Raw genomic sequence first — 19,346 nt, 5'->3', positions numbered from 1 at the left:
GATGCTGTGTGAAATGTTCTGCAGCAAAGAGGAAGCAGTGACAGAGCAACAAAACTGCCTTTTCGGTTTTAGCAAACTGGAAGAACTGTCAACTCACAACAGGTTGCCTTAGTATTACATTGCAACTGCAGAACATGATATAGTCAGACCACATGGCTCAACCTTTTGGCCGAGCTCATTTGTAGGATTTGATATCAGGTGATTTGATATAGGATATATGTCCTGCTGAACCCCAGGGATGGCCTTGGGTATTAAAGTGTTTTCGTTTTCCCGTTGCTAACTTCGCTGTGGTCTGTTGACATTACATCATGTTGCAAAACAATGAGTGGTAGAGTCTGCAGTGTCAGGATGTAGTGACCTGATTAGTCCAAACTCCTGCAGGGGAGCCGTGTGGATAGATGAGCCCCAACAAGACCTGAAGAACCATGTCGTTTTGAAATCCCAGGTGGATGGGCCACACCCTGAATACACCTTAAATCTCCTGTTGCTTTGAAGGTATAGTCATTGCTCAATAACTCCCAGGATGGAGTTAATTAGTTCTTTATATGACTTGATTATAACAAAGTGAGAGTTTAAATGTAACTTATTAAAATTGTGCAAATGTGGGCATAATATAAATATATTTTAAAACTTGGAGTTAATATCATATAAGAGCAGGGAAATGATCCAACTGCATTAACACCTTCTAAAATGTCATCTCTTTCTAATAGTAGTCAAGCAGTTAGATTCATGGCTTAACATATAAGCCTAAAGCAAATGAAACATATGAAGAAATATGATTACTTTGCACTATACAATTTATCGTTTTACTTATCAAGTAAAGATTCCTATGGTATTTATTAAATTGATTAATGATTATTTACAAAAGCCTTTGGAGAGTATTGTTTTCAATTTTATTGAAATTGAGAGCATCACTTTTCAGTTTTCAAGGTGGGGAAACGAAGAGATTAGTTAAAATACTCCATGAATCCAATACCTACCAAAGATAAGAATTAAAGCAATTGTGGAATTTATATACAGAACACTCCTAGTAAAAATAGTTTACTACTATAACTGGTATTAATGTAATTCCCTATCTGAGGCAATAAATGTTGCATGAATTATATTGTTTGTTTTCTGTTTGAGGACAAATACTGCTCAATGTTGCTAGTACCATGCAGTCAATCATGATGATTGAATGAGTCAGTTAATGAATGAGTATGAGAGAAAACCCATAAGAACTAACTTCGAAGCACTCCATTCTAATCCCTAGGCCCTCCCAGTTTCTCTCTTGCTCATTGCCTTCCCAGATTATTGATGTCTTACATGAGCAATCAGGAAAAAGGAAGCAATCCAGATGGGAGGCTAGCTATGGTCAGATGCCTCTGAAATGAAAAAAGTATTTGCAGATGTTTCAACAAGTGGAGGGGTAGGGCTGAGTCTAGGCCACAGGAAACAACTTCCACACCTTGGGGCTACTACAATAAAGGTATCATCACTCAGCAGCACAGGGTTCTGTTGGAAACTTGAAAAGGCACTCAGGATTGGAATGTTGCATGAATCCAGACTTGCCTCAGGAATGCCACAAGTGATCAGAACTAAGTATAGAAATTAATGTGATTTGTAAAAATAGCAATAAGGATCATAGTTATCTGGGAATCAAATCCTTTCATCACTTTAGACAGAGCTAATGAAACTAGAAGAACCCATCATTGATTTTGAGAGTCTCCCTCTAAATTAGTTGGCCTTTGGCTTTTGGAGAGCAAAGTTCAAATTCCAGTTCCTGCCTGACAGGAAGATCAGTCAGACACAAGTAGATAGATAGTCTTTTAGACTCCAATCTGAAATAGCTGTGCATAAAGAAGATTGGAGTCGAAGAAACTTTGTTTTCAGAGTTGCTGAATTCATTCACCTACTGTGTGATATTTTCCGTTGTGCCTTTTGAGGCCATTCACTAGATTTATGATATTTGCCTTTGTTAGCTAATCCATTCAAATGTTTACAAGAAATTTTAGACTTTTTAATGAAAAAGTGCTAAGTTCTTTTATGTTCTGTGCATGCCCTCTTCCAGAGCACATTAGTTCTCTAGCTGCACAGTGGATGATGGAGCACATGATCGTAACTACCAGCTGCTTAATAAGATACTAATAAAATAGAAAGGTACTTTAAAAAGTGCTTGGAGGGGTGACTAGGTGGCTCAGTAGGTCAAGCAAGCTGCTGCCTTGGCTCAGATCATCATCTTGAGGACAGAACCTGCAGGGAGCCTGCTTCTCCCTCTCCTCCCTGCTGGTACTCTCTCGCTATCTCTGTCTCTCTCTCTCCCAAATAAATAAAATCTTTATAAAATAAAAAATAAAAAGTCCACGGAACTAGGCTCAGCCATTTACTGTTTTTGTGCCCTGGTCGTATTACTACACGAGCCTATTTTCTCATCTCTAAATATGTAACAACTGGAGAATGGTTTTGTTTTTGGCTCAGTGAACAAGGAAGAGATTTTCTAAAACAATAATCTGAATGCTTGGCAACATTGGATTTGTTCCATAAAATCCTAAACTTTTCAGTTGAGAAGACCTTATAGTAGCATAGCTGAGGACTTGACTAATAATAGAGATAAAGCTTTTAAAAAATTACAAGGAATAGAATAAAATGCTGACAATATTACTAAAAGTAACCAGGATATATAGGAGATAGAGAAAAATTAATTAACCCTAACATTATTAGAGAATTATACATATGTTGCTATTCTTAATGAATTGCCTTTTGTAAATAATGGAATTCAAAATACGAAGACTAAATGAGAATGCTGGCAGCAAATCCTTTTGTTTTTGTTGTTGTTTTTAAACCTAAAAAAAATAGAGGTGTGTCAGATATTCTGAGATTCTCTATTATAGAATTAGATCATTAGCACAAGGAAGAGATTTAAATGTCAAGATCACATTCCTCATTTTATGGATGAGGAAGCAAATTCAGAGAGGAAAATTAATTCATTTAAAAACAGTATTACTGTTGTTACCATCTTCATCACTACAGGTACTATGCAAGGCACCGGTGTCTGTTCTGGGAATCCAGCAGTGAATAAGACAGATGTGGTCTCTTGCCCTGAATCACTCAGTTAATGGAGGAGCTAGAAACAGAAATGAGTCTGTGGATTTCTAATTAAAAGAGCTTCCATTAATCAAGTCCTGACTCCAGACCAGGCCCTAAGTGTTTCACCTACATTAAGTGACATAATCTTCAATAATTTACAGTAGGATGGAGTGTGTCTTCCCACTCCTGTTGTCTCCTTCCCTGTGAAGGGAGCTCCATTAACATATGAGTCCTGGCTTTTCTCCCTGCCTTATTTACTCTGCCCAAGGGGAGATAAAGTGACATCTGAGTTTGGAAAGAGTGACTGTGCCTAAGTAACCCAGTCCCTTCCCTTCTCTTTTCTTAGGACAATGGTGCCTGAAGGGAAGCAATGTCTTTTGAACTTCTAGGCCCAAAGATGAACAGGGCAGAAGGAGGCCTCTTCAGGTCTTGTGAGTGGGGAAACAAATTTCATAGCGGGGTTTTACATTAGGAAGCCCACTTTCCCATAAATAGTAGCTTTCTCATCAATAAAATCTCTGTGTGTATGTATGTAAGAAAGAAACATGGATAAAATTAAAAGAGCAAATAGGCAAGTGTGTCCTATCATATTCAAATCACCCCAAAGCAGCCAAGTTCTATCCAGTGTGCATGTCTATGTTCCACATTCTGACCCCACCTGCCCCAGCACTGAGGAAATAATATCTGAAAATAATCTCAGCATACCCTTCTTAGATCATATGCCCAAGCAGTGAAGCAGCTTTACACGGCAGCCTGGACCTTTCACAAATGGTACCAAAAATTAACCATCACAGCTTCTACACAAATTTTGCCCAAGTTTCCACATTTCTAAAACTGTGTTTGCTGCTGGGCTTTCTAGGAGACAAAGTGGTGAAATGAAAAGACCTTGGGATTTATAGAAATAGAAGCCCCAATTTGACTCCACCTGAATAAGTCTGTCTAACTTGGAACCTCTGTTCTTCCTCTAAAGAACAACATAGATTGCCTTAATGAGCTTGCACAGTCATTTGAGACCCAAAGAGGAAAATGTATGTACCGGTGCTTTGTAAATGATAAAGGACTATAAAAATGTTAGTTGTTTTATAGGTTTAAAGATACAAGCTCTAGATAGTAGTTCTCATGTTTACTATGCATTTTAAGCTTGCCTTCATGCCAAGATGTTTGTATGGCTAGGTGGTTGATAGTGGCCTAGGTGATAATTATTTAAAGACTAAGAGGGGCGCCTGGGTGGCTCAGTGGGTTAAAGCCTCTGCCTTTGGCTCGGGTCATGATCTCAGAGTCCTGGGATCGAGCCCCACATGGGGCTCTCTGCTCAGCGGGGAGCCTGCTTCCTCCTCTCTCTCTGCCTGCCTCTCTGCCTACTCGTAATCTCTGTCTGTCAAGTGAATAAATAAAATCTTAAAAAAAAAAAAAAAAAAGACTAAGAACAACTCCACCAACTAAGCTCATCTCTCTCCCAACCAACATTACTTACTTAGTATAATTAAAAAATAAAAACCTCTCTTCTATTACTGTCTACATTTTTGCCATTCATCTTTGGTGTTTGGTGGTACCTCTCAGTGACATTCCTGTAAATTCTGAGCAAGTTATAAAATACTTTTCCCTTAAGAAGAAGCAGCAGCAAATTTGAGAAGTAGGGGCCAAGTTGGGGAGGTTGATAGAGAGGCTAAAAACAAGTGAAAGGCATGGAAGGGTCGGGGCTGTCAGTTTCAACCAAAAGTTCTGATTTAAAAACAAACAAAAAAACAAAAAAACAAAAAAAAACACAACTGAGGAAGGAAAGGAGAAGATAGCCAGGAGCAAGGGAACATTGTTTCAAAGTGGCATCCTTTCCATAAATTGTCTTAAGTCTTGCCCCCCACCCCCTGCCCGATCAATCTACCCTATCTCAACCTCAAAGTCAGAAAAAAATGGACTCCATCCCTGTCTCTCTGACCATCCAACTGTATGACCTTGGGTATGTAACTTTGCCTCCCTTGGTCTCATTTTCATTATCTGTAAATGAAAACTTTGGATAAATATTCTCTAAAGTCATTTCCACAAAAAAATATTCTGTAATTCTAGCAAAGAGCCTGTGAATTCCCTCCTCTTTCGACATTTAAGTCTTACCTTCCTCCAGGGGAAGAATCTATCTTAGAAATGTGCAAAGAAGTAGGTGTGTGTCTGTGTGTATGTCTCTGTCTATATGACTATGTGTTAGCATGTGTGTGTAGACACCAGTGGTAAAGTTAGAACATCATAGGCCGGAGAGAAGCATTTCTGGAAAATTAGAACAGAAATTAGTCAATTGTACACTATCTTATTTGAACCACTTCTCTTATAAACAAAGAAACTCCCCAAGAAGTTGTTCCAATTTTGGTTGTATTCAGACACATTCACGGTTCAGTTAAAAAAAACTGTTGAGCCTTACATATCACACTTGAAATATTAAAGAATACATACTGGCATTTAAAGCAAGCACCAGCCTAAAAGCATACAGACTTCTTGATAATTGCTCTGTAAGTCACCAAGAGAATAAATGAAAATAATGTCTATCATAGTTGTTAAATTCTTAAAATGCTACAATTTTCTTCTGAGTGTACAGAAGAGATTCTCCATGTTTTTCTGTATGGGGATAATTTTGCTCACTGCATGAGTAGGACGAAGCAAAAAGAATAACAGAAAGAGGTCAACTATATGACCTCAGGCATTAGAAACAGAACAATTTAGGGAGAGGGATTCATTGATTCAGTATTAATCATTTCTGAAAATCTGGTGGAATCAAAAACATTGCCATGTCTTTCATGTACTTTAATAAGCTATTAATAACTTTGGCATCTATTAAATAAAATTCTACTCTGAGAACCAACAAAGAGATAGGAATACTATTGTCCTGTTTCTTGTTTATATAGATGACCTATCTAATTACTTTCTCTATTAAACATGACTACTGCTTCCAGAACTGAAAACTATAAGCATTAGACAAGGCTAGAGATGGGAGACCAGAGAAAATCAAGAAGTTTGGGGAGGGAAGAGAGTATACAGAAAAGACTGCAGTCTTTGAACTGAGATATGGGCTTAAATCCTAGTTCCACTAAATCTAAGATTTATTTGATTTTTCTCATTCATAAAATAGGGCTGATACCTGCCTTACAGTTGTAAAAATTCCTGATATTGCATGTGAAGTACCCAACAGCCACTCAATACACGGTAGGCATTATCATTATTCCCCTGTTAATAATGTGTCCATGGGGCAAATAGCTGTTCTTCCTGATTTAAATTTGAAATCATGCTCCTTCCAGGTCTTAACTCCTATGAAATTATGCTGTTTCAGAAAAGTTATGGAATATTCCTAAGACTACCTGGGAAGATAATGATGGTTTTTTAGAATACAGTCTAATTTCTGACATAAAGAAAAGAAAAAGAAGAGAGGGGGAAGGAAGAGGAACAAAAGGAGAGGGATTAAAGAAAAATGAGGAGAAGTCAAAAGAAGAAAATGAGCAGAAACAAAAGAAAAAGGAGACCTAGGTCTTTATACCTGCATTTAGCCACATTCAAGAGTTAGTTAAGCAGTGCCTGGATGGTTCAGTCAGTCAAACATCCTCCTCTTGATTTCAGCTCAGGTCATGATCTCGGGGTCATAGGATCTAGCCCCACAATTGCTCTGAGCCCAGCTGGGAGTCTGCTTGAGATTCTCTCTTTCTTTCTAAAATAAATAAATCTTTAAAAAAAAGAAAAAAAAAAGTTACTTAAGTCCCCCCTGATGGTTTTCATGAAAATCCCAAGGCTTTTCTTGCTCGACTCATCCAACTGTAATAGTTCTTTGAGCTGAAATACCTTTTTTTGGACTTTTTCCAGACCAACAGATTTCTACTCTTCTTCTAGGCTCTCACTGAATCTCACCTGAGGACCAACATACCTAAAGCATATACTATATGCTCAGTATTTTGCTAGGTGCTTGACTTTAGCTGCCTCATTTACGATGGGTGTAGTCCTGAAAGTGGGATATTACCAATCCTTTATAGAAGGAGGCAACTAGGAACTAAGTCAATTAGCCATAAAAAGAGTCAAACCTGGAATGGATCCCAGGACTGAAGGATCCAAAAGCATTCATTTTATTCTTTGCATCACAGTGCATATAATACTGACTGTCTCTATCAGAATGAGTGAGGGGTGGAGTGGCAGAAAGAGAGGGAGAGAGAATATTTTTTTTAAAAGATATTTATTTATTTAAGAGAGAGAGAGCAAGCATGCACCTGCATGGGGAGGGGGAGAGGCAGAGGAAGAAAGAATGCCAAGCAGACCCCAGCTTCTTGGGGAGGCTGACAGGGGCTCTATCCCATGACCCTGAGTTCATCACCCCACCACCTAACCAGCTGAACTACCCACGTGCCCCTGTTTTGTTTTGTTTTGTTTTGTTTTGTTTTGTTTTTTAAGGTTTTATTTTTTTAGGAAATCTCTACACCCAACATGGGGCTTGAACTTATAACCCTGAGATCCAGAGTCTCATGCTTTACGGACTGAGCCAGCCAGGCATTCCTCACTCCATTTTGTTCTAATTTGTTACTTTTATTCTCTCATCTGCCAATTCTATTCTGTTAAACATTTGTTGAGCATCATCTATGGGTGAAATACTGGATTATATTCAGGCTTTTAGTAGGCTATAATTTTTTTAATTTTGTTTTGTTCTTATTTATTATTTCCTTGTATTTTAAATTGTGGTAAAAAACACATAACAAAATTTACCATCTTAACAAATTTTAAGTGCACAGTTCAGTAATGTTAAGTATATTCACATTTTATGCAACTGCAAATCATTTTGTTAATGTCTGTAATTTCTATAGTGCTTAATGCATGTTTGCTGAATAATCAGGACTTTGCCACCCAATCTCAAAACTGCCAGTCCCCAAATCCCAATGCTCCTGAGTGCACCATGCCTGAAGGGATCCTAGGTAGCCCTGTGGGCAAAGACAGAGTTAATATTTCTAAGTTCCTACTTAAGAGCTGTCATGTATCCTACATCTTGAATTTTATTTACTAATTTTCAAAATAGCTCATAAATCCACATGGTTCAAAATTGAACAAGTATAAAAGAGCGTACAGCGAAAATGCTCCCATTCACTCCCTAGCCATCCAATTTCTCTCCCTGGAGGTGACATACAGAAGTTACAGATGAGTTCCCTGTTGATCAACATTGAGTGATTTGAGGGGGTCCAGTCTTTTGCTGGTAAAACACTGTTGCAGCAAACAGCCTCGACATAGAGCATTTTGCAAGTGTGCAATCATATCTGTCTGATACATTTCTAGACTTGGGATTACTGGGTCAAGGGTGTGTACATTTGTGGTTTGAGCAGGCATTGCTGGGGATTTTTATATTACTGCCCTCCCTCCCCACTCCCTAGCAGTGGAGAACTGTAGTGCAATGACAGCTGTTATTCACTGACAATGGCAGAGTGAATTCAACATGTGAACAGTGTGGAGGCAGAAAAAATAGAACCATTACCGGCTGGCTTCTTTTGGTCAGGATTTCCAATTCATGATGGAATCTGCTTGACCAGGATCATCCTGTCTCGCCAAGCCTCCTCGAGGTCTCCTGGAGTCACTAGCCCAGGGTTATTTACCGGCCTTGAGTCACATGCTCAACTGAAGCAGCCTCTGTAGGCAAACACTGGGATTAGGATATCTGTAGGGTGACCAGACTCTCCGTTTTCCTAGGATGGCCCCAGGTTATGTCTGTCGTCTAGCATAATTACCAGCCAAACTTACTTCCTTTCATGCTCAGAAGTGTCCCAGTTTGACCTATAACTTACTAACATTGCCTAAGTTAGGGCATTGCTGTTCCTACTGGGTTTAAAGAGCCATTGGATCTGTAAAGGTGCCTGAGGAGAGACTTTCAGAGGGAAAGGAAGAGGCTAAGCAGGTGACAATCCGTTGCCACTGTCTAGAGTGACTAAGAGGAGATTAAGCTTATAACAATGAACACATTTCTATCTAATAGGAGTTAGATGTTTCTTGGGACGCCTGGGTGGCTCAGTTGGTTAAGCAGCTGCCTTCGGCTCAGGTCATGATCCCAGCGTCCTGGGATCGAGTCCCACATCGGGCTCCTTGCTCAGCAGGGAGCCTGCTTCTCCCTCTGCCTCTGCCTGCCTCTCTGTCTCCCTGTGCTCTCTCTCTCTCTCTCTCTCTGAAAAAAAAAAAAAAAGGAGTTAGAGGTTTCTCAAAACTTTTAAGTCAGTTGCACTTGTCCCCTCTCTGATGACATGTTAAGTACTGTCAGGCATTTCCTCCACCGGAAGAGATCACTGAGAATCTCTTGAGGCAGTAATCGCTTGACCTCGGCAGATACAGCATCTGAATTTACCACTTATTTGACAGTGCAGATGGGGCCAGGCCTTGAACTAATGGACCACTTGTGGCTTTTACCAAGAGCTTCCCCAAATGCCCATTTATTTGCTCCACGAGAGTCAGAGCATGGAGCCTGGTCTAGGTGAGAGAATGGGCAAGAATGACATTCTGAGTTCAGTTCAAAGATGCTGCACTTTGATTTATTTCCAAAGCAGCATCCAAGCAGTGCAAAGGATAGACATGAGGTAAGGCAGATGTAACTGCCCGTTGCCTCCTTTATTCTTCAGAGAGACACATAAATTTGGTGGTCTTGGCAGCCTGAAGAGAGTGAGATGTCTGGGAGGTCAGGGGAGCCCAGAAGTAGGGGCTCACTATCTTTCATACCTCCCACCACATCAGCAACCAGAAACAATTTATGCTACCATATAAGGCCAAAATGTAGTTCTCTGGCGGGCTACTTCCTTCAGGCTAGTGTCCAGATTCCAGACCTTGAAATGGTTGCTGTGCCCAGCCTGGGGCAGTCTCTCCTTATCTACACCTGGGCGGTGGGGTGTAGGAGTTTTCTACTTACTTTGCAGGCAGGCTTGGCCTTGGTCTACCACAAACATATTTGAGCCTTTAAGTTCTCAAACAAACTCTTGGCCTTCTCCTGAATTAACACAGGCTAAAGGACGTCTGTGTTGATTGTGATCCTCTAACCCCATGGGCCAGGCTTTCCATTTGGTTAATCACGTTGCCTCATCTCTTGCTGATTACTCTTGATTGCAAAAGCCCAGCTCTTCAATTGCTGCGGGATTCTCTTTGTCCTTCAGAACTGTTCCTTCTGTGAAAACAATTCATCCCTTGCACACATGCAACTCTCGTCTTTTTCTCCTCATTTAGAATGTGTATTCCCTCCACTGTTGTTTCCACCCTAGCCATATGTGTCTTCTTACTAGCTCTTCAATAGTCTCACAGCCTCTGTACTCTCTGGACACAAAGAGGTGGAGAGTGTTCCCAAAGCACACTCCCCACCCAAATCTGTGCCCAATCACAGCAAACATGGCCAGTGACAAAAACCGGCCACCAACAACTGGTAATACCACTAATCTATGCCAACAGGACAGATGAACATTTCCCCTGGAGCCCAGTTTTGTTCAAATCTATGGAAGCGTGTTGTTGTAAAGTTCTTAAAGAAAGTAACTTATTTTCCTCCCTGTTTCACTTCCTTTTTTCCCCTTTTCTCAACCTCTCAGTCAAAGATGGTTTAAGATGGCTTGTAGAGTCCAAAGAAGCTGATGAAGGCTTGAATGACAGGAAGAAAGTGGGTGGCCTATAAAAACAGGAAGACTGCAAAAGTAGAAAGAGAAGAAGAGTGGGGCATATCACTGCTAACTTGGGTCTTCTAGATGCCCAGTTCAAGTTTGATTTGTATCAGTTTGCAAAAGCAAACACAAGCCCAGCTCCTCTCTACCAGCCCCTTCCAACAAGGGAGGATGATTTTGTAGGAGAGGCTGTGCTAAGAGATTACCCTTCCCACACACCAATATTATGTTTGGCTTTCTGACTTGCTTCTACTAATGAAATGTGAGTAGAGAGGGCATGTGACATTTCTAGCAGAAGCTTTAAAAACCATTGCATAGTTCTGCCATGGCGTTTCCCTCTGTTATAAAATGACCAATGTGTCACAGGTGGGGATTGCTCCTTCAGTCCAAATCCCAAAATAAAGATGACCTGGAACAGAAGCTGATCTGTTATTGACATGAGTGAGAAAATAAACCAGGAAACAACCTTTGTTGTTGTAACCACCAAAATAGAAGATTCATCTGTTATTGCAGCATAATGCGGCTTGACCTGGCTGATAAAGCCATTAATTCCAGAAAGCTGAGAGATAGCAGCAGTATAAATGTTTGGGGTGGGGGGGAATCAAGGGTATTATGGCACAATGACACAGGAGACTTAGGAACCATTGAAACATCAGGAGGACCGCCAAAGGGAACAATACTGGTTCTTACAAGAGGAGTCAGTATCAGGGAAAACCTACACAAGAACTCCTTCAGAAAATAGGAGGGGAGAAAAGGGACACAATTCAGAATTAATTGAAGAACCAAAGTACCTTATTCTTAGTTACCTGTAGTGTAGAAATGAAATAGACTTTGAGGGCTAAGACTAAGAGAAAAGCCAATATTTTCCTTTGACTGCTTGCAGTGTGATTATGGAGTACGACTGAAAGCCCCAGATGGAATTCCTAAGGTACCCCACGCATGTCTCCATGTGGAAGGTACTGTTTTAGAGAGTACATGGAAGTTATGGTCATTTCAGGTCCTACCTACTGCCTGGGCCAATTCCTGTGGTTATAATCCATCTAGGGAGGCTGCAGGGGTCCCAGCTAGGAAAACCAGGCCCTGGACTGGCATGAAGCTCAGAGAGAAGAGCTTTTAGGGCCATTTCCTACCTTTCTATATTCTTTGTCTTATCTGTGCTTTGGGCTCAATCGATGTTGAAAGCAAGGATTCTAATCTTCTCTCTGGTGCTGAGAGAAGTTGTATTTAGAGGTAGGTTTTCCCCACAGGATGAGAATGCTGTTTTCCTCGTTCACACTGCCACAGAGCTGGTTAACTTCTGTCTGTAGCAGGTCCAGAAGAGGAGGTCAGAGTCACATATACTGCCTAGGTCTCTGGGAGGCAGCAGGGCAGTGGGTTCCTTTAAAGTGTCATCCTTGGAGCATCAGCATCACCTGGAAACTTGTTAGAATGCAAATTCTTGGGCCTCATCCAACACCTACCAAATTTAAAATTCTGGGAGCGGGGCCCAGCAATCTGCTTCAACAAGCCCTCCAGGGGATTCTGATACACACTTAAATTTGAGAATCACTGCATTGGGGGGCATCTGTGAACAACATGCATCTTTCTCAAGGCCTGTCTTAATAGACCCAGGCTAAGACAGGATCAACTCCAAACCCTCCTCTGAGCTTATTGAATGAGGATCCACTCCACTTGCCAGCAGGGCCTTCCTATCTTCATAGCATACCTCAAAGTGGAGAAGGGGTGAGAAGGGTTCAGGTCTTCCCATGGTGCCATATCAAGCACCTTCACCAGCACCTCTTAGACCAATCCAGCTCAAGCCGAGGCCAGAATTGGAAGCCACAGATAAATGTCTCTGTTCCTATAAGGTCCACATAAGACAAAAGAGGCTGGGGATGAAATCCACTCTGTGAGATTGGTATCGTCTCCATTTTACACACAGGAAACCTGACAAGAGATTTAAATAACTTGTCACAATCATAAAATTAGCAAGTGATGGAGCTGGGATTTAAATCCAAACAGTCTAAATCTGAATCTGCTGGGAAATTGTTTGCAACATTCCTGGGCACACACTTTGAAAGTCCTGCTCAGAAATAATTGATTTGATGGGGCGCCTGGGTGGCTCAGTGGGTTAAGCCGCTGCCTTCGGCTCAGGTCATGATCTCAGGGTCCTGGGATCGAGCCCCGCATCGGGCTCTCTGCTCAGCGGGGAGCCTGCTTCCCTCTCTCTCCCTCTCTGCCTGCCTCTCCATCTACTTGTGATTTCTCTCTGTCAAATAAATAAATAAAATCTTTAAAAAAAAAAAAAAAGAAATAATTGATTTGATAGATTTGAAGCCCATGCCCAAACGGTCCCCTTATGTCAGCCTGCTGTCACCAATCATTTGCTTTCCAAACTGAGGCAGTTGACCCAAACATTAGTAAATGAAGGTATAATTCAAATTCCAAGATAGACATATTGTTATTTCTCTTAAACGATTTGCCCTTTAAACTCTTCTTCAAATGTAGGGGCAAGAGCTGCAAATTGAGCTCTAAGCTCTAGACGCCTCTGCTGGAGTAGCTCATGGGCATCCCACATTGCGCATGCGCAGGTAGAGCTCTTCATTCCAGCCCACAGCCTGCCCCTCCCCTGGCCTTCCCTAGCTCAGCGAACACAGCACAGTGGTCCAGCCAAAATCTTAGGCACCATTTCTTCTTCCTTCCTTCCCTCTTTCTCCCGTATCCATCTACTTGACTTCAACAGTAAGTCCTGGTATTTCCCAAACTGTGTTCCGAATCTGTGCCCTTCTTCCCACCTCTACTGCTACCATCTAGGCCAAGTTGCCATCTCCTTTCATGGACTGCTAGATTCACCTTCCAACCAGACTTCCTTTGTTTACCATCTCACCTCCTTAGATCCATTCTGCACATATATTCGGAATGACCTTTTGAGAATACACCAGCTATCCTTCATCTGATTATTCAACTTATGTGGTTGTTTTCAGTTATAAATGGTCACATTTGCAGTTACTGTATTTGTTCTTTTAAGTTTATTTCTGAATCCTAAGTAGAAAATAAATTGGCCCAGGGAAAGCAAAAAATAAATGTAAGTCAATAAATTAAATGCATACATACATGCATACAATACACTGGCTATGTCCCTCTTCTGTTTAAGTCCTCGAGTGTTTCCCCATCACATTTAGAGTAAGAGCCAAATTCCTTTCTTGGGCCCACAGAGGCCTCAGAGTCTCCAGACCCTGACTAGTCCCTGGCCTCCCTTCCTCCCCTCACCCTGGCTCACGTCTCTGCACCACATCTGGCCTTCCTTTCGTTCTTCAGCAGGAGAGGCTGTTCATTGCTGCAATAGGGTAGAAATGCTATTCCCTCCACCCCCAGCTTCTTTCTTGGGATCTTGAACTGACAATCCAAGATATCATCTGTCAGTCCTCCGAACAAATACATTTCCTAAGAAAACTTTTCCCTAATCATTCTTTTTTTTTTTTCCAAGATTTATTTATTTGAGGAGGAAGGGGTAGAGGGAGAGAGAATCTCAAGCAGACTCCACACTGAGCATGGAGCCCAATGTGAAACTCAAATCTCACAACCCTGAGATCACAACCTGAGCTGAAACCAGGAGTTGTATGGTCAACCGACTATGCCACCCAGGCATCCCCCCAAGCCACTTTTTTAAAATGAATGCCCACCCCACCTAATCTTCTTAGTGAAGGGATCAGAACATGCATTCCCAAAGATGCTACTTTGGCATACTGATTATTTTGAGCTGAAGGCAATTGAAAAACAGCAGATACAGGAAGGGCTCTCTGCCCTTCCCCCGCTCTAAAAAAGCAGGGCATACATTTCCTATGAGAAAGATGCCCTGCTGGTACCAGAAAGAATAGAAAATTTTTATCACTGGAGCTGGGGAGTTGATGCCAAGATGAGCCCACAAACCAACAAATCTTATTAAAGTAATCCTTAGCTTCCATTTGTTTCCCTCATATATTTCCTAGTCACTTTCCCACAATTTACCAACCCCAGAGGCCCAAACCTCTTCCCTTTATCCAGTTACTTCTTCACAATTTCTCACCTTTTGTTGAAATAGCATAAAAGCCCCCAAGTCTGTTTTCACCTCTTTCCTGTGATGTCCCCTATGCCAAGTAAGAATACTAACATCAAATAAAATGTGTATGCTTTTGTCCTGCTTAATGTCACTTGTCAGCTGAATTTGCAACCCTAGCTACAGAAATAAGAGAGTTAGAGAAAAACCTTTCCTTCCCTACAGTCGCACTTCCTTATCGAAATGTATATTGCATACCTACTGTTTTGTTTAATGTCCTCTGCACTAAAATGTAAGCTCAGTGAAGGTAAAAGGAGCACTTGTCCTATTCATACAATATGTCCAGGCCCGGCACATAGCTGGTGCTCAATAAACATCTGTTGAGTTACTAAATCTGCAGAGTGGTGATGTAGTTTAAGCCCCAAGGAGAACGAGGTATCTGAGAGAGAATGTTAACAGAAGAGCCTCACTAACTGCCCACCATTGACAGCATTATTCGTTTCAGGTCCCACACACAGGCCAAGCCACCACCTTGACTGAATACTTATTAAACACGATTAAAGGTAACAGGTCTTCTAGTTTCAAGAGAAAGGAAGAAAAGTGTGAAGATTTGAAGAAAGAGAAAATGAACTACCAGGAAAGGGACTTGTGAATAGCACACAGCAAGAAGTCTAAATGTAGAGCAGATATCAAATCCTAAACGCCTGGTTTTCAAAAAGCAGTCTTAACACAGAAGCCTGGAGAGAGAAAATGGGTAGGGGTGTGGGGTTCAGAGAGAGAAAGCAAGAGAGACGGAGACGCAGGGAAAAACCGGGGCAGAGAGTCATTAGATCATAAGCCCTCTTCTGCTCAGCCGTGGATTCAAACTAACTCTTTGCACCAAACAACATGCATACATCTATTCACTGAGGAGAAGGGTAGTCAACAGAGTATTTTATCATATGCAAAGAGAAAGAAAACAAGTGTGAAGTAGAGGCCTTTGCCAAGGTGACAGCAGTAACAGCCTTCTAACAATAGTGGGTTTGCCCAGTGACACAGGCACGTAGCCTCTGACGGCCATAATGACCTCTTCAGGTTTCATGTGCTACGTGACCTTTCCCATGAAAAGTCTGCTGTGGGGGGTCTGGTGTGTGCCGTGCAACAGTGATGGTCTCCCCCTGCAATCAAGAGTTTATTAGCCAAGAAGTACCGATAAAGCATCAGTGTAGGGAAATGCCAAAACAGAAAGCCAAATGATTTTTTAAAACATAAACTTCTTAAAATGGAAGAGGTGTTTTACACACACACACACACACACGCACACGCATTCGTTTATAAACCAAGAGAGCTTCATAAAGTGGCTTATAAATTTAGATTGTTTTAAATAATAATATGATTTTGGGCCATTTCTACTTTAAGCTAATATTATGGAAAATGCTTTTTGGGTGATTCTTTTTCTAAAAATTGGTGTTTAAAGAAAAAATATCATGAGGGAAATTATAAATGTAAAGTAATACAAAAATACATTTGATGGGAAGTACTCTGCTTGTCAAAATAGGCCTGTGATAGACAGAAAATGAATTTGAAGAGATTTTTTAAATTGCATCAGATTTTTGTCTCTAATCCATTTGCACATCACTTGGTATCACTGATGTCAGTTTATTATCATTGTGGTGACCAAGGTACACGAGGGTCAAGCAACCCTGGATTCTGATTCTGGCTCTAGGCTGCCCTTGCTGGCTGAGTCATTAAATCTTCAAGCCAAGCTTTTGTCACCTATAAAATGGGGCCACAGGATTGCTATAAAGATAAAATGAGATAATGTATGTAAAACATCTGGTACAAAATAATATACAGTGCATGGTCCTAGTAATTATTATGAATTACAGTAATTCAATAAATATTTATCATGTGCCTTTGGTGTGGGAAGCATTGTTTTAGGCATGAGGAGTGGGATCAGGGCTGCCTGTATGATTGTACAGGTTATGCACAAAACAAATCTGCAGGCCACCATTTGCATCATCATCCAAAGGAACAATGCAACCTGAAGACAGTAGGATACAACCTGGGAGTCATACTTTGTTGCCCCAGTAGTGGAAAGTAAAATGGGGAAAGCTTACATTCCAATGAAAGGAATAACATTTATTATTATGACTTGGCACTTTATAAAAACATTATCATTCTATATAAGTAGTGAACCAGTAAGTATTACTCAAACATTTACCAGACATTCAAAGCTATTTTTTTTTTAAGATTTTATTTATTTATTTGACAGACAGAGATGACAAGTAGGCAGAGGCAGGCAGAGAGAGAGGAAGGGAAGCAGTCTCCCTGTTGAGCAGAGAGTCCAATGCGGGGCTCGATCCCAGGACCCCGGGATCATGACCTGAGCCAAAGGCAGAGGCTTTAACCCACTGAGCTGCCCAGACGCCCCCAAAGCTATTCTAGACAGAGTAGGCAATGTAGAAGTAAAGGATTGCTTTGCCTTATTTCTGTAATTAAGCAACTTAAAATCCAGTTGAGTCAAGTACACAAAATATACATAAGTGCTAATCTGCATGACATAATAAGTACAGGCAGCCCTCACTTTGCATGGCAGTGTGGGACCTATATAAGCTGAAGCCATGCAAAGTAATCTTAATAATCAGTAGGGAAAATTATGATTATTCCAAGATCTTTAAAAACTTTTGTGAAAACATTAAAAACTCTCTGAAGGTCAGTTATCCATGTATTGGGAAATGAAAAAAAAAAAAAAAGTAAAAACTGACATTCAGTAAACGAGAATTTAAAACAATAAAAATGAATGAAAATGGGGCACCTGGGTGGCTCAGTGGGTTAAGCCGCTGCCTTCGGCTCAGGTCATGATCTCAGGGTCCTGGGATTGAGCTCCACATTGGCTCTCTGTTCAGCGGGGAGCCTGCTTCCTCCTCTCTCTCTCTGCCTGCCTCTCTGCCTACTTGTGATCTCTGTCTGTCAAATAAATAAATGAAACCTTTAAAAAAAAATGAATGACATTGTCTCACTTCCTTGTGAAAAAGCATCAGGAAGAGTTTGAACAGTACTTGCTTTCCTCTCATCATATAACATTCTACACATCTTCCCACTGCCTGGGCAAAATTGTCACATTCCTTCCTAAATCTGGGTCAGTTTCCAACACTTTATCCTTTGCACATTCAGTGTCACGAAATACCTCCAAGACTTTGTTTAATGTGAAGTATTTTCCTGAATTCACTTCCCCTGGAACATCGTCATCCTTTTCATCATGGTGAGTTTCCCCACTGACATCAGGAAGTTGGCTTTGCTGAGGGCCTGTCTGCCCATCTGGAGGGGCTCACACTGCACTGACCAGCAGTGTCCTCAAGAATTCCATTACACTGCACTCAGATTCTACTTCCCACGTGTCTCTTATCATTTCTCTGCTGCACTTCGCTCTTGGTTGGTCAATACACTCCTTTGATGAACTCTTCCTGTAAAATGTCACAGAGGTTTATCCCTGGGCAACAAGGAGACAATAGCACACTTTGCTATCTTTGGGCGAACTGAATAACAGATGCGAGGGGACCCTACAGACTTTCAAGGAAGTGATTGGTCATGGATCGTGATTCACATCTGTTATTTACATAGTCATTTGTGTGCTGAAGGGCTAGGGGCAACGTTTGTACTTCGGGCAAATACAGGAAAGATCCCACAGAGCATGGTAACTACAATTTGAACTGTGTTATTGGCACACTTGCATTACTTAACTACAATGTAGTAACTGATATCCATGCGTATCAGAGCCATGCAGAGGACTGCCTATCCTGCATTACTATCTTTGTTAGTTTTTAGCATATATATCAATGGAGCATCCTCATGATAGAAAGCTATCACATCTATTTTAAGTGAATTGGATTAAACATGGAATTAACACATCAAAAGAAGCATTAAAAATTTATCTTAATGTAACATAAATAATGCTGATAAGCATCTACTAAATCACAAAGATTAGTATACCTAGTATACAGTAGCATGACGCTAGAGACCAAAGTCCAACCCTTCAGGTGTTTTCTGACACTTTAATCCATCTTTTTCCCCTTCTACTTTTGCCTTTTTCCTTTTCTATTGAAATTCAGATACAGTTAAATGTAATATATTTTATTACAAATAGCAACACAGAATTTGACTTTTATGAAAGTATTTCTCTATTTCCCTTCTCCTTTTTTACCCTTCTATCTATCCTTCTGTGTCTATATGCAGAGACAGCGTCCAGACATTGTTTTCAACTCTTAGTAGTGATAATATTATTATGAACTGGTGGAAAGTGTGACTTTTTTCATGTTCATATTTGTACTGTGTGCATTATTTGAATTTTCATGATAAGCATTGATGTACATGTTAATGTTTACAAAAGCAAAGGATTTTCCTCAAAATCATAACAATGAAAAATTTTGGATGTCCTTTTAAAATAACTGAAGGAAACCCTTTTGATTTTTCCTAAATGGCCTAGCTTTCTCAGAATTTCCTTGAGGAAGGTTTACTTTGGCATTTTGAATAGCAAAGTTGGTCCCTGATCTTTTCATCTACACACAACTGGATTCTTGATTTTTAAAAAGGAATTGACACTGGCGGAGGGTCTCCCACAAAACAATCAAATGCTTATTCTCTAACCCCCACCTGGT

The sequence above is a fragment of the Neovison vison genome, chromosome 6 (assembly GCF_020171115.1).
Source record: "Neovison vison isolate M4711 chromosome 6, ASM_NN_V1, whole genome shotgun sequence".
Classification (NCBI taxonomy): domain Eukaryota; kingdom Metazoa; phylum Chordata; class Mammalia; order Carnivora; family Mustelidae; genus Neogale; species Neogale vison.
This window is presented reverse-complemented; position numbering follows the sequence as displayed.